Source organism: Zingiber officinale, chromosome 2B (genome assembly GCF_018446385.1).
Source record: "Zingiber officinale cultivar Zhangliang chromosome 2B, Zo_v1.1, whole genome shotgun sequence".
Taxonomy (NCBI): Eukaryota; Viridiplantae; Streptophyta; class Magnoliopsida; order Zingiberales; family Zingiberaceae; genus Zingiber; species Zingiber officinale.
This window is the reverse complement of record NC_055989.1, coordinates 61,569,818-61,586,406: the sequence shown is the minus strand read 5'-3', so window position 1 is coordinate 61,586,406 and position 16,589 is coordinate 61,569,818.

The window sequence follows — 16,589 nt, the reverse complement described above, 5'->3', positions numbered from 1 at the left end:
ATACACAATGTGTTTCATGTCTCTATGCTAAAGAAGTGTCTCCATGACCCAAGCCAAGTGATTCAGCCTCAGTCAGTGCAGATCCAAGAGGATCTTAGTTATGAGAGCAGACCTACACAGATAGTGGACAGAGCAGTTAAGAGACTGAGAAACAAAGAATTACCACTAGTGAAGGTCGTCTGGCAGAACCAGAAGCACGAGGAAATCACTTGGGAGCGGGAGGACAGTATGAGACAGAAGTATCCGGAGCTATTCTAAGTTCGAGGACGAACTTTTTATAAGGTATGAGGGATTGTAACGATCCAATTTTCCCTATTTCAAGTTCTAAAAGTCCATAAAAATATTTGGAAATGCTTTTAAAATATTCTAGAGATTTTTAGGAATTTTTAGAGTATTTTTACGTAATTTTTGGAGGTCGTTTGGTAGGGTTACAAAAAGAAAAGAAGTTGTGACAAAAATCGTTGAAGGTGAGACTCGAACCCAAGACCTCCGGCCGAAACCGACCTAATTGGACGCAGCCAACCAACTGGGCTACGCGTGGTTTGTTAATATGTATGAAGCGGATATATATATGAGTCATAGTAAAGGGCAAAGTTAAACCTAGGTTATAAAAGGGATAAGTTAAGGGGAGAAGGGAATTATTTTCCCGTGACCTAATCTCGCGATCCCTTCCTCTCCCGCGGCGTCGGCTTCCTCTTGGGCGAAATCGCAGCCGCCGCTCGGGCTTCGCCTCCGGCGGTCGGACAAGGACACTGCCGTGAGCTCCTCTTGGACCCGAGCTTCTCTCGTCGAAGGGAGCACGCGGACACAAAGGAACGCCGAGATTTGAAGCGAGCCGAAACCCTAGAGGCCTCTTCTCCGATTGTAAGTTCAAGGAAGCAAGTAAGTACTACTCACCTGCGGTAGGAGTTGCTCCGATCTTTCGGTTTCGTTCCTTGTTTCCCAAGTTTCTGGAATCCGAACTATGCTATGAAGATTTTGGCTTTTGGGTGTTCTGCCGCGGGCTTCACAGAGATTCCAAGAACTAGTTTTTTTGTTTGATTGAGTATGTAGTATTGTTTGTGCCGAATCTAAGCTTGCCGGAGATCAAGTTTTTGTTTCTCCTTGTCCTTGTTGAACCTACCGTGGCCTTTAGGAAGGAAAAAGGGTGTAGTGGATTTAACCTTGATTAATGATGCCTTTGTTTCCTACCATTGGGATTGCAACTGGATCGTGTAGCTTGATAGTATGTCTAATTTGCATCAGATGGATTTCCATTGGGTTTCATTTTAGTTTCCAACCCTCTATGCTAGTTCAACGTCTTTTGAGATTCATATGGTTTCGGATTAGCAGGTTTTTAGAATTTCCTGCACCAAGAGACACTCTATGTTAGCTTTTCCTTAGAATTTGACATGCTCAGCTTCTTTGTTTGAATATGCATGCTAGTTACTGTACTGTGCAGAACAATATGCTAAGTTCCTTTAAACCTTGCTGTGAAGGAATTTTATGCTGTTGCCATGCTATTTCTGTGTATTTCAGTTGAGATACCATGACTTAGGTTGCTGGAATTAGCTTCCCTTCCATGCTACTATCATGTTTTAGAATTTCTGAAGCTATGTTCTTTTGGAAATGGTTTAGGATTAAAAGCACACCAAAAGCTTAATTAAATGCCAAGGCATTTTTAATATCAGAATAAGAAAGATAACAAGAAAAAAAAAACCAAGAGGCTAGTACCCGACATCCAAGAGCTTGTCGTTAAACAAATCCAGGTGACCATTTCCGAGGTCTTGGCCCTGGTAGACCGAGGTCTGCTCTTTTAGGATTGGTGGCTCGCAACCCCAACCTATTAGGGAACGCGCATGAGATGGTACTAAGCCTGGGCCCAAGAAAAGAAAACCAAAGAAAAGAAAAGTTAAGAAAGAAAGAAAGAAAGAAGAAGTGAGTAAAAGATAGAAATTAAAAGATTAATTTCTAACACAAGGATATAAGAAATGAAATAAGTTACATGCTTAGAATAGATAAAAAGTTAGTTGCTGAAATTCTGAGCTTATAGTATTAATTTCATGTTATCCTGCTAGTTAGTGAGTATGACTTGTATTCAGTTCATTTTCTGTATATCATGAGCACATGCAGATTGCTTTAGTATTCCAGTTTCAGTACTTTTGCATTATATTTATGCATTGCGAGTTTTGTTAGATATATTAGTACTTACTAAGCGTTTTCGCTTATAGATCTCTTTTTTCTCCTACCGCAGATAAAGGAAAAACTAGAATATGAAAGGAAGGCGACAAGGAGGATGCATGAAGGATGTGCGTGATGTTTGGAACTATGGAAGCTTGGGACCTTGCTAGAGGATTTAAATGAGTTTTGTTAAGAATCTGATAAGAGTTTAATAGAAGCTTTCTTTAATTTGCTAAAGAGATTAGAGGACCGTACATGTTATTTTATATTGCTGGATTAGATTTAGTCCTATTTTTGTCTACTAGTAAATGCAGATTTAGTTCAATTTTCTTAAGCAGATACAGAATTGGATTTTTGCTCAGTTTTGTACCTCCCAATTGCACCTGTTAGTTTAATTCCTTCTTACATATTCCATAATCTGTTTAATACTCTAATTGGTGCCACGAATTGTGAAATTGATCTGTTTTTGGTTGCTGGATTTATAGTTTTCGATTCTGCTGGAATGTGCTATCTTCATTAATGTTGACATTATGCTAAATTGATGCTTGGGGAAAAAGACCAACAAAGGTGGTTTAATGTTTCCTTATTAATGGTTGAATGTTTGGTTGTTAGTGAATTATTGTGCATGCAGTATTAGTAGGGACAGCCATGACCGAATTATGCAAAAAGTATACACATGCATACAAGTTTAGTAGTAGGTGGTTTCTTTTGCTTATATGCTTTTGATATGGTTGAAGTTTTTCTCTTTGGTTGCTGGAAGCCGTAGCATGCCATGTCCATTATTCAGTTTAAATTCCTACACAAGTCCTTAGCTTGCAATTACAGTTAGTAATGTATGAATTTAGTAAGATGCCATGCTTCACTTGTGTCGTATACCGTGCATGTTTAGTAAGGAAGTTACTTTAAATTCAGAATTCCTTTCCAGAAATTTCAAGTAGTGCTTTTATTGCTTTGAACAACCTTAGTATAGTTAGTAGTGAGGTAGCGGTCGCCCTTAGAATAGTAGTCACAGAAGGGTGTCCGTTACAGTAAAATAGACAAAATCAAGGTTGTAAAAAATTTCACTAAATTGTCAAATTGATTTAAGTAGAAATAAAATATTTTCTATATAAGGATGTATTTGAAAAAAAATATTCTTAAAAATAGTTTTTAAGCTCGAAAAACCTTGAAAAATTTTCTGAGTATGTATATAGCAAGTAGCTTTGTAAAGTTTTTTAAAAAATAACATTTTGAGAATTTTTAATATTAAAAGTTTAGATTTGGTTAAATAATTTATAGAAGATTCACCAATGGTAAAAAAAATTTAAAATTATTTTTTTAGATAGAGAACATGATAAAGTTGCACAAAAAAATAAATATTGTAAGAATAACTCTATGAAATAATTTTAAATTGAAAGATTCAAATTTTGAAAAAAAAAATCATAGAAAGATAATACAATGGTCAATTTTTTTTTAAAATTTTTTTTCTATAGATGAGTTGTGAAATTTTCTTTCTCGGAAAAATTTGGCTCAAATTAATTTCTAACAAAAATTATGCAAAATAATTTATTTAAAAATTCTAAGTAAGCAACAAAAATTAAATCAATAAAAAGTATGACATACATAAAAATTTAATTTAGGCATGATTTTGGAACCCAATATAGGTTCCTTCCAATTGGACTAATTTAAAATTTTCTAGGGATATACTTTGGTGATAATTTTCTAACTTGGCCCTGATGATATCGTAAGTACCAGTTTAGTCCTTTATAGATCCGAAAATTTGAAGTAGAAAAATTTGAACATGCAGAAGTTTTCAAATTTTGTATTTATTCTTTTAAAATTTTATTTTCTATTGTTAATTTGTCGAAATCTTCTAATTAATAAGATGTTCCTAAGCTTAGTTTTAGTTCCTCATTTTCTTCTTTAAGTTTACTATTTTTAATTTCTAATTTACAAAAATTTTTTGATAATTTTTTTATGAACTTAAATAACTGGTCAAGAGTGTTGGGACCGTTAGCCGGTTAGAAGGGGGGGGGGGGGTTGAATAACCCTGCACAAGTAAAACAAACAACCCTTCTCGGACTTAAAAGAACACTTACATAAAATAAAATAAAGAAATAAACTAAAAGATGAGGCTCACAGATTTTACTTGGTTACAATCGAGGAGGTTGTTAATCCAAGGAAATGAATCACACTAAATATTTCCTTCAGACGGAGAAGTCTCTTACAGCAGTGAAAGCATAGAAAGATGAAGCTAAACTAACAAAGTGAAGCGCACAAGTGTTGGAACTCAAATTTCTTATTGTGTTTTAGTTTCTGAACCAAGACTGTATTTATAGCCTTGGTTGGGGCACCTGGAAGGGTTCCAGGCGCTTGGAGTGGGATAAAATTCTATCCTTGACGCAATGGTTAATGTCCACGTCGAATGTGGATAAAAAGAAGTTCCGGGTGCCCGGACTTTGGGCGCCGGACCCTAAAAGTCAACAAGGTTGACTTTTTCGGTCCGGGTCCTCTGCTCCGGTGCTACTCACCTCAGTCCGGGTCTTCCTCTTCGGCTCCGCTCATTTGGGTGATTTCGGCCATCCGGAGTAGGCCTCACCCGAACCCAACTTCTGGCCTTCTCCTCGAGCAAGCTTCCGCTCCGGCTTCTCATACCTCATAATCATCACATGCTTCCTTCTCGTCTGCCAGCGTACTCTTCCGCAGCTTCATCCCTCGGATGCACTGAGTCTGTCGGCTCTCTCCAGTGCTGACCTTCTTGCCAGATGCGTCTTTTGCTCCCCGAGCAATCTTCCGCTCCAGCTTCTCATCCCTCGGAAACATTGCACGTTCCTTTTCGTCTGCCAGTATACTCTTCCGCAACATCTCGTCCCTCAGACGCACTGAGCCCGTCAGCTCTCTCCCTTATCATCTTTCTCGCTAGTTATGTCTTTTGCTCGACTTTTTGTGCTCCTAAGCTCCTGCACACTTAGGCACAAGGTTCAACATAACAGGACCTAATTTAACTTGTTTGATCACATCGAAACAACCTTGGGGTACCAACAAGGAGGTAGAGACCGTACCTAACTTACATTATCGATTTTTGATGCTCCCCCTGTAGAGTTGCTTTCCTCTGATGTTGCTCCTCCTTCATCGATGCTTTCGATACTCATTTCGGAAGATCTTATTTTGTCTTCTTCTTCTTGGTGATTTGCTATTAGCACAAGTCCGACGTAGGCTTCGATTTCTGATTCTGATAAAGTTTTGTCCCATGTCGCCTTTAGGTTCTTGTGCCTTTTCTGGGTTGGTCTTTTATCCTTGCTCTTGTCCTTGTCTTTGTTCTTGCTTTTAAATTTTGGGCAGTTGTCTTTCACGTACCCTTCTTCATTACAGTGGTAGCATCTTACCTTTCTTTTGCTTCTTTTACCCTGCACTTGACTGAAGTTATTAGTTTTGAAGAACTTTTTGAATTTTCTTACCATGAATGTTGCTTCATCATCGTCAAGGGATGTTTCAGACTCTGGTTCATTGATTTTTACATTTAAAGTAATATTGTGTTTGGGCTCCTTCTTCAAATATACACATTTTGTTTCATGCACTTCAAGTGTAGAAAATAATTCTTCTAATGTACTTACTTCTAAATTCTTAGAGATGTAATATGTATCTACTAAGATTGACTATTCGGGAGCCCTAGGAAATGCATTAAGTGCATACCTTAGTGAATCTTGGATGATTACCTTTTCTTCAAGATTCGTGAGTCCGGTGATAAGTTCCTTGATCCTTGAGTGGAAGTGTATAAAATACCGAACCAGATAATAATTAAATAATAAGGTTTAATAAGCTAATAGCCTTAACGAAATTTTTAGAAATTTTTAGAAATTTTCTGGGATTTAATTGGAGCTCGTATGACGTAATCAGAGGGGATGCATTACTGGACTTGAGAAAAACCTGTTTGTAATAACCGGAGGTGGGAGTGGATTGAGGAATGAATCTAGGGTTTAATTATTAAAATCTCTATGTTATAAGGTTTTGCCTGTGCCCTAGTTTCCCACACGGCGCCGAGCCTCCATCTTCCCCAAGCCCTAGTCTCCCTTACGCCGAACTCCTTCTTCTTTCCTCTTCCTTGCGCCGCCCCACATCCATTGCCAACGTCTACGTTCGAGCCACCATCGGCCAAGCTTCCTCTTCTCCCGATTTCGTCGACTGTCCTCAGCCTTGATGCACGCCTTTGCACCTGATCGTCTCAGCGCTGCTCATCCCGACGCCGGTCAAGCCTTTGTCTCCCCTCTTCCCATCGTCGACCGTCTTCTCTTCTTCCCTCCCGAGCCGCACACCACCGAGCTCCCCTCACGTCATACTCAGATGCCACGGCCTGACGACAGCGAACGAATGCCAGCTTCACCCGATCCTCTCCGAGGTGTCGCGCGCCATTACGAGGGTCACCTCTTCTTCACTTGGCTGGCTGAACAGTGGCCTGCCTATGCCCTAACCCGATCTTGTTAGACACCGCTTCTTTCTCCCTCTATCGCGGGATGCCGTAGTTTCACATCACCGACACAGTTGGTCGCATGCACCAACAATACTCGCTGGTCACCACTCTTCCGACTACGAGAAGGTATGGTGTGCTGCTCTATCTCTATTCAATTTTGTGTTGATCCGATTAGCATGCTGGTTGTATATCTAGGGCTACAGTGACGTCTTCCGGACAGAATCCTAACCACCATAATCGACCAATGATTTCTGAGGCGTTGTATGTTGCTAGGATCATATTCGCAACTGCTAGAGTCAAGTTACATAATGTTGAGCTTCACCTAGCTCCAGCCATTGAGAGCAGTCCCACTCCGATTTGGACATCTTTGCCTCCTCTTCCGATTTGTCATTGCTGGCACAGAGATTACCCTCAGTCAACTGCCACCATTGTCGGTGAGAATTGGGTAATGATTTATTTAGTTGTCAATTACATTGAATTACAAATTAATGGATAGTGATTAATAAGATGTGAAATGATTGGCGGGTTGTTGAAGCTCTATTTTCTATTAGTGATAGTAGTATTGGTTTGAGGATGTTAATTGGAATCAGATTGGGTTAAATGGTTATTTAATCCATTATAGTGATGGAATGCTTAAGGATACTTAAATCCAAAGTAGTTGTAATTGATTATCACCCTATTGGTCCATCATGCTTGTAGTTGATAATACATGGATTAATTGATAGGTTTGTAGGTTAATGGAGGTTCTAGAGGGAGATTTACTTGATTAAGTTGTTATCCAGGTTAGTTGATTAGTTATGTTATATCATTATGTGCACGTGAATAGGAAGAAGAAACTATTGATTGATTAAGGATTATTGGATTCGTTGGAGGGAATTATCAAACCTAAACTAATTGTGTTAGGATTGAGTTTTAGATTTAGCTAATTGTTGCTTGCCTGATTAGCTAAACTGTACATCATGTGATTTACAGGACATTGATTTGAGATGAGCGTCTCGACATAGGATTGTTTAGCATGATCGACGGATAAAGACGGGTACTTCTTACCTTGATTATGTAGTTCTTTGAACTTAGTGCATGAGCTACCGTTGGATAGAAATTATTTTTACCTTGACTCCACTCTTATTTTTCCGCGCTTGATACTTCCACGCGATCTTTGAGAAACTCATTTCCATATCTATACAGTCTCTCGTTGTTATCCATGATACGTAACAGATACTAGATACCATGTTTACATGTTTTGATTGTTGTTTATTTATATTCCGTATTGAGTATGCTGGCTTCATGTAGCATACCTAATTTCTGCTTATATCTGTATGATGACTGTTGTATGTTGCGCATCATATCATTGTATATATGTTAACAACAAATTCTCCCTTGCAGTCGAGAGAGTCGTTAACCAGGGCCGCACGCTTGGCCACTCGAGAGAGTGGTAACTGGAGCAGATGCTGCTTGTCCTGTCGTGCCGTACTCGACCATTCATGGTAGTGGTAGCTGGAGTTACGAGCAGCGGGGACCCCCTTCGATGTGTGGCTAGTTAGCTACTCAACACCTATCCACTCGGTCAGTCGTGAGTAGTGGCGGCCTTTGAGTGGTACAATTATCATCGATCTGGCCTCTCGACCATATAGGGGTCGTGGTGCAGAGAGGTGGGCGGGGTGACCATCCGTGCATACGCTGTTATTATACTTGCTTTGGCTGCTGCTGTTTACATATGCTGTTATTGCTTACTTATTGTTGTTGTTCACTTATGCGGATATGTTTCCTTACGTTGAGGTATGCTCTCATTGTAGGTGTTTGAACATTGGTTTATTTATTGGAAATGTTTATATATACCTTACATGTTACCTCTATAACTATGAGCAGTACTATAGCAGATTAGTACTACTTCTGATCTTCTATTACTAGCCTAGGATATGGTTTCAGGTATGAGTATTTATTGTGGTTTTACTTTAGTATCTGTTATTTCCTTTATGAGACTGTATATTCTTGGTTCACTTTCTAGTTGTATTTTATGTTCATGCACTATCTTTCTTTTACCCGCTGAGTTCCAATACTCACCACCCCACAAAATAGTTTTTCTTTCGCCAGGTAGCAGGTATATGAGTCATGGATGCTTGGAGAGTCCCGATTACCAGTCCCACATCACACTCGAGGACAATTTTCTTTTTGGTTTTGTTACTGTTTGGGTGGTATGTTAATTTTGCGTATTTTACTTTCGAATAAGTCGATGTGGATTTTGGAGTCTAGTCTGGTGGTTGCATGTATTTTAGTTAGTGACTTGGTTGGTCTTATATTCGTATTTCTTTGTGATTTTCTGCTGTGTTTATTTCCAGCCGTGTGGGTTGTTATTATACTGCCTGGTTGTGTGTTTACTTTCAGCCGTGTGGGCTTATTATACTGCGTGGTTGTGTGTTCACTTTCAGCCGTGTGGGCTTATTATATTGTGTGGTTGTGTTTATATCTAGCCGTGTGAGCTGTTGAGTATGTTATATGTTGTGTGTAGGTATATTGGTCCCAATTGTCATTGGTAAAGGGGATATGCTGTCGGATTTTTGTCTGGCAGAGACTCCTCTAGGGCGTGATGGTTTCACCTTCTTCTAACTAGAGGCTGTTGATCTAGTTCTGGAGCAGGTCCCATCTCATGAGTTTTGCCTTCGAGGTCCCTTGGTGTAGTTCCAGTAATTTCTCCCAAAGCTCCTTGGCTAACTTGTAGGCTCCGATCCGGTTGACTTCTTGTGTGGTAAAACACTTAGCAGATGGAACTCTGCCTTGCTGTTTGCCACAAAGTAGGTGTGCTCCTTTTTCATCCATTGATATTCTTCTTTGTCCTTCGGTGCTGTAAAACCATATTTCATAATAATTAATAATTCAAAATATGTTTTAAAAAATACTTCCATCTTCTTTTTCCAGTTCATGAATTCCCCCTTAAACTTCGGTGGGTAGATATTCAGTCTGGCCATCTCTTGTGCTTCGATCAACGATTAGTCCTCTTGAAGCGGTTGGGCTCTGATACCAGTTGTTGGTCCCTTGCAGCCAGCTAGAGAGGGGTGAATAGCCTGAAATAAAAAAAAATACAAACACCTTTCTCGACTTATGGCTTTATCAACATAAGAATTTGTACAAAAAAAAAAAGAAATAACAAACAAATTAACAAGAGAAAGAGGCATAGAGATTTTATTTGGTTTACAAAAAGAAGATTGCTAATCTAAGATGGAGCCTGGACTCCAATCAACCTAAAGTTGACTTTTCATCCAGGTCTTCCACTCCAGCTCCATTCGCTTGGGTGATTTTAGCCATCTAGAATAGGGCTCACCCGAATCCATTTTCTGGCTTTCTTAAGAAATCTTCTGCTTTGGCTTATCATCCCTCGGAAACGCCGCACGCTTCCTTCTCGTTCACCAGCATATTCTTCCACAATGCCTCGTCCCTTGGATGCACCAAGCCTGTCGACTCTCTCCCATGCCATCCGTCTCGCTAGCTACGTCTTTCGCTCGACCCTCTTGTGCTCCTAAGTTCTTTCACACTCAGACATAGGACATCAAACCACAACAGGACCTAACTTGGTTGATCACATCGAAACTACCACTAGGTACTTACAGCGAGAGCCTCTCCACTTGCGAAGATCTCTCTTGGGCCCGATTGTTTTAGGCTGTGAAAGTCTCCTCGCTTGCGGTGATCTCCTCTAAACTTGATTGTCCTAGGCTGCCAGAGCTCCCCCACTTATGGAGGTATTCCATAGGCCTGACGATCCTAGGTTGTGAGAGCCTCCTTTCTTGCCGATGTGTTCGCTAAATTATAACCCCCTTTGATCATTCTATTTTATTACTTTCATTACCAACCATCACTTGCCTAAGCGTTTCTTTAGCTAGCCATCTCTCGAGTGGTGTTGATGCCTAGGTTGTGACTACATCATTGGTTGGGGAACTTAGGCCAGAATTTGAGTCATTTCTATCATTAGATGCAATCATTCTCATTAGTTGTATTTAATGTCAGATGCTGATAGAAAGAAGTGATGTGCGTCGATGACAGGTAATGTTTTGTTTGAATCCGAAGTTAACTCAACCATATGTTTCTTACGTTGGTCCATTCACTAATATGGCAACAATAGAAGATCGCACCCTTGACACGTGACAGGGCATGCCTGACCCACTCCCTCTCACCTCATGGAAAACATGTTGGATATTATCCCCTTTATGTGGGTTTATTTATAAGTTGTGCATATGAATATGAACTAAATCCGTTTAAGTGATTTAACTTAAAGTTATTAGATTTTGGGTTATTAGATATGAGTTTAATGTATAGAACTCTTTAGTCCAACCCATTATCATCTATGGGCTGATAATGGATTGGATTATCTATATAAGGGAGAGATCCCAAGGGTTTAGGGCATCATCTTTTTGAGACATCTCTTCGTTCCCTATTGACGAAGAGGATTCAGCGTCATCAACCCTAATACCCTTGGAAGGCTTTTCCTATTGCTTCCACTTCTTCTTCTTCCTCGGGGATTGGATCTTTCATATTACAGGACAAAGACAATGTCTCTTCAATCAAGTTCTTGTCGTATTTAGTTTATGTTTCATGTTGTTATGACATGTGTTATGTTAAAACTAGATCTATGCTCGTGTTCTTATATTTTCTATGTACGAGTTCTTATTTTGTTTCATAGAATGCATGTGGCCTAAGTTTATACGAAGAACCTTTTAATTGGTATCAGAGCCAAGACTATGTTTTTTCAATTTCATAGCAATACTATTTATTTTTTGTTGATCTTTGTTTACATGTCAGATTAGGCTTTGCTAGTGTTTGATTATCTAAAATCTTATGTAAGAAAACTTAGGAAAGACTTGTTTTTCATGATTGTCATGAAGAATAATAGTGAATCACTGATGTCTCGGGTGTTGGTTAGTCCTAGGAAGATCATACCGGTTCTATTGTACAAAAATTTTGTACAAGTGTCGAACCTTTCCTAATAACCTGTTGTGTTCTTTAGAAGTTAAATTAGGAATCGCAAACGGAACTTAACATTATTGATTCCAAATTTAACTTATCTGTTCTTAATGGTTTAGACTTGGATCGCAAGTGGAACTTAACACTAGTGATCCAAATCCATCTATGTTATAAATTCAATTAAATATTAATTTCCAAAATTGGCTTCCAGGACTGCATGGCGAGGCACATGACCTTCTTGGGTATGGGAGCATCCACCACCGCCTAGACAAAGCCTTTTAAGGAAAGCTAATATTTAATTTCCTTATATAACTCTAGGTCTAACCAAAAGGAACAATCGAATCACAAATTCGAAAAACAAAAAAAACACAACTTCGAAACAAATCCAAAAAACTAGAATCTAATGCCTCTTGTGTTTGGAATTCTTACAAAGAAAAATAACTAGCATGATGCGGAAAATAATTACTAATTATATCTTTCCTTTGTATGCTAATAACCTATAGATCTTCTGCCGTATTCCTCGCCTCGCCTTAGACGTCGTGTGGGCAACGATCCTCCAAGATGAACACCACCCGAAAAGCTCCTCCTCCTTCTAGTATTCGACCACCAACACCACCAAGGAACCAAAGAGAGCAAGGGGAAAGGGAAGGGAAGAGGTCCGGCCACAAGAGAGAGCACAATCAATAGAATAAGAATAGATGCATACCCTACTTCTCCTCTTCTTCTCCTTCTCTTTGTATCCGGCCATACAAAACAACCACATAGAGGTGGCCGGCCCTAGCATGAAGAGAAGCAAGGGTCGACCCTTAGGAGAAGACTTGGAGAGAAGAGAGAAAAGAATAGAATTGATTAGATAGATCCATGAGGCCTCTCCTCCCCTTCTTTTATATTACTTACCCAAGGCAAATAAGGAAAGACTTTTTACAAAAATTAAAATCTTCCTCTTGTTTTTCTTTTTCCCCTTTTATTTTTTCTTTTCCTTTCTCTTGATTGATTCAATCATTCAATCAATGATTGATTGGTTTATTTGATTGGCCGACCCCTTGCTTGGGCACCAAGCAAGGGTTGTCGGCCCTTAAAAGGAAGGAAATACTTTTGTAAAAAAATTTATAAGCAAAAAAGAAAAAGCTCTTAAAATTTTACAAGCTCTCTTTTTAATTTCCCAATGTGGATGTTAAAAAAGGAAAGTTTTAAAAATTAAAATCAAGTTTTAAAATTTAAAACTTCTCTTCTAAAATTTCCTTTTTTAACATGGTAACAAAAATAGAAAATTTACCATTTTAAAACTTCTCTTCCTTTTTCATTAAAATCATGAGGATGGTTAAAAAAGGAAAGTTTTAAAACTTTTAAATTTTCTTTTAAACCATGTGGCCTAATTTAAATAAGGAAAGTTTTATATTTTAAAATCTCTCTTTTAAAACTTGTAGATATCTAAAAAGAGAAGATTTTAAAAATTCAAAACACCCCTCCTTATTTGAAATATGTGGCCGATACCCTTCAAACTTCTTGTGGTCGGCCACCTTAAGGAGATTATGGCCGGCCCCTTTGGCTTGGTCACCAAGCCATGGGTTGACCCCTTCTTGGACACCAAGATGAGCTTTTCATGAGTGAATTAGAGGCATTAATGAGGCTACGACAGGGACTTAGAGGAGAAATTTGTTTTAGCCTTCCGACGAGCTTGAGTATCCCATGTTCGCCCCGAACACACAACTCAAGTTCATCAATAATAACTCATTCCACTAGAGAGTTATTATTGCACTACCACATCAATCCCAAATACATTATGGGCTCCTTCTTATCGGGTGTGTTAATTTCCTTGTGTTTAAAATATTGAATGCCCATTAATTTAATGAGTTACTGACAACTCATTTAATTAATATCTAGCTCCAAGAGTAGTACCACTTAACTTCATCGTCATGTCGGACTAAGTCCACCTGCAGGGTTTAACATGACAATCCTCATGAGCTTCTCTTGGAGACATTCTCAACCTAGATAACTAGGGCACATATTCCTTCTATAATCAACAACACACACAATAAGTAATTGTTGGAACCCCAAGGTGTTTTGATGTGATCAAGCAAGCTAAGTTAGGTCCTGCGTTTATTTAACCTTTGTGTCTAAGTGTGCAGGAGCTTAGGAACACAGGAAGTCGAGCGGAAGACGCGGCTAGCGAGAAGGACGGCATGGGATAGAGTCGACGAGCTCGGTGCGTCCGAGGGACGAGGTGTCCGCGGAAGAGTACACCGGTGGACGAGAAGAACGTGCGCGGCGTTCGAGGGACAAGAAATCGGGAAGGAAGACTGCTCGAGGAGAAGGCCGGAACATGGGTTCGGGTGAGCCCTATTCCGGAAGGCCGAGATCACCCAAGCTAACGGAGCCGGAGCGAACAGACCTGGACCGAAATGAGCTAAACCGGAGCAGTGGAACCGGACCACAAAAAGTCAACAAAGTTGACTTAAGAGGTCCGGGCGCCAGGAATCATTCCGGGCGCCCTGGGCGCTATTGAGGGTCCGGGCGCCCGGAACCCCTCCGGGCGCCCGGAGCTGGATTTTGACCAGGATCGCGTCAAACGCAATCTGATCGTTGGGGATAGAATTTTATCCCCTCCAGGGCGCCCGGAACTCCTTCCAGGCGCCCGGACCAGTACTATAAATATAGTACTGGTCTGCACATTCAGAATAACTCACTTGTAATCAATTCTTTCTGTGCTTCCAATTCTGTTCTTTTCATTTGTGCTGTCAACGTTGTAAAGAGGCTACTCCGCCCAGAGGAGAATCAGATAGTGCGCTTACATTCCTTGGATTAACAATCCCCTGATTTCAAACCAAGTAAATCTCTGGTGTCTGTTTTTCTTTACTTAGTCTCTTTTATTTATTTATTACAAGTATTCATTATATAGTTGAAATCCGAGAAAGGTTCGAGTTTTACTTTGTAGTGCAATTCACCCCTCCCCTCTTGCCGGCCTCCAAAGGGACCAACAAGTGGTATCAGAGCCGAGTACGCTTCAGGAGGACTAACCGCCGATCGAAGCAACAAGATGGCCGGACCAAGCATCGTCCCACCAAAATTCGAGGGGAACTTCGCAGACTGGAAGCGTCGTATGGAGGTATTCCTAAAAACAGATTTTGAAATTTGGTTTATTATGAAATATGGTTTTGTAGCTCCAATAGATAAAGATGGAAAAGAAAAAGAAGAGAGCGATTGGACAAAGAAGGAGCAGAATGAGTCGGTAGCAAACAACCGTGCGGAACATCACCTGCTGAGTGTGTTACCGCCTCAAGAGGTCAACCGCATCGGAAACTATCTATCTGCTAAAGAACTTTGGGAGAAGTTCTTGGAACTCCACGAAGGCACGTCCGAAGCAAAACTCGCTAGAAGGGACATCCTCCGCAACAAACTGATGAACATCCGTCTGGAGAAAGGTGAGAAAGTAGCTGGTCTACATGCGAAGGTAAAAGAACTAGTTACTTGTCTCGAAAACCTTGGTGAAACGGTAACAAACCGGGACACTATACGCTACGCACTCAACGCGTTTCCAAGAACTCCGGAGTGGACATCAATCGTCGACGCCTACTACATCTCGAAAGGCCTGGAGGTAAGTACTTTAGAAGAGTTGTTTTCTACTCTTGAATTTCATGAAACCAGGTGTGTAGGAACGACAAAGGATACAACCCAGACTATGGCGCTGAATGCAACCCAGAAGGATGAACTCGAGTCAGACTCCAAAGACGATCAAGAAGCATACATAGTAAGAAATTTTAAAAAAGTTTTTTAGATCTAATAAATTTAAAATGCAGAATCAAAAGAATCAAAAAGGTAGAAGAAAGGTACGGTGCTACCAGTGTCAGAAGGAGGGACACCTAAGGGAAGAGTGCCCAAAACTCAAGAAGGTCAAAATGAAGGCACCTAAGAAACACAACCTAAAAGCAACTTGGGACGACACTTCTTCATCCGAATCAGAAGCTCAAGAATATGTCGAGATAGCACTGATGGCAAGCTACGAAGGACAAAGTACATCAGAACCCAGCATTGATGAAGGGGGAGCGACCTCAGATGGAAGTAGCGAAGCAGGGGGAGATTCAGGCTTCAAGTCTGATATGGTAAGTGAGGTATGCTTCTTACCTCCTGATGAACTTTACTTTGGTATCAATGCTATGACTAAATCCATGTATAAATTAGAAAATAAAAATGCCAAATTAGAAAATGAAATTTTAGAAACAAAGAGAATTTTGGCAAAATCATGTTTTATAGAGGATTTTGAAAAATTTAAAATTGAAAATGAAAAACTAAAAGAAGAAATAGAAAGATTGAAAAAATCTAATGGTTCAAATATTCCTACTTTTAGAAATTATAGAGTTTTAAATTGGTATTATAGATTTCATCAAAGTCAAATTAGAAATATATCAAAAATCTATATACCTAGGAAATACTTAGTTAATCCTGTAGGTAGGAACCTCTACTGGGTTCCAAAAACCTGTTTAACTTAAAATTAAAGTCAGACTTAGCATTTTCAGCAAGGAAATTAAACAACTAATTTCTTTATGAGGCTTTGTCTAAGGAAGTGGTTGTTGCTCCAATAACCAAGAAGGCCTAGTGCCTCGCCACGACCTGGAAGCCAAGTATCGATATGAAAAGTTTAATTGACTAACTGAAAAAGTATTAATTTAATACCTTAAAAGAGTTATTCAATTTGTGTTAGAAAATATTTAAAAATTTTAACTACTTAGAAATTTTTTTTAGAAATTTTTATGAAAATTAACTTAGAATTTTTTTTATTGCCTTATCATTTTTCTTAAAATTGACTTAAAATTGTTTCTTATGAATATTAACTTAAAATTTTTTAATTACAATTTTTTTTTTGAATGCTGAGATAAGTTTCAAACTTAATTTTTTTTAACACTTATGACTGTTTTTACCTGAAAAATATTTTACTTAAATTTTTCTCGAAAGAAAAATTCTGAAGGGTGTCTTTAAACTGACTTAGACATTTTTTTTACACTCAAAGTTTTTTTTACCTTAGATTTGTTTATAA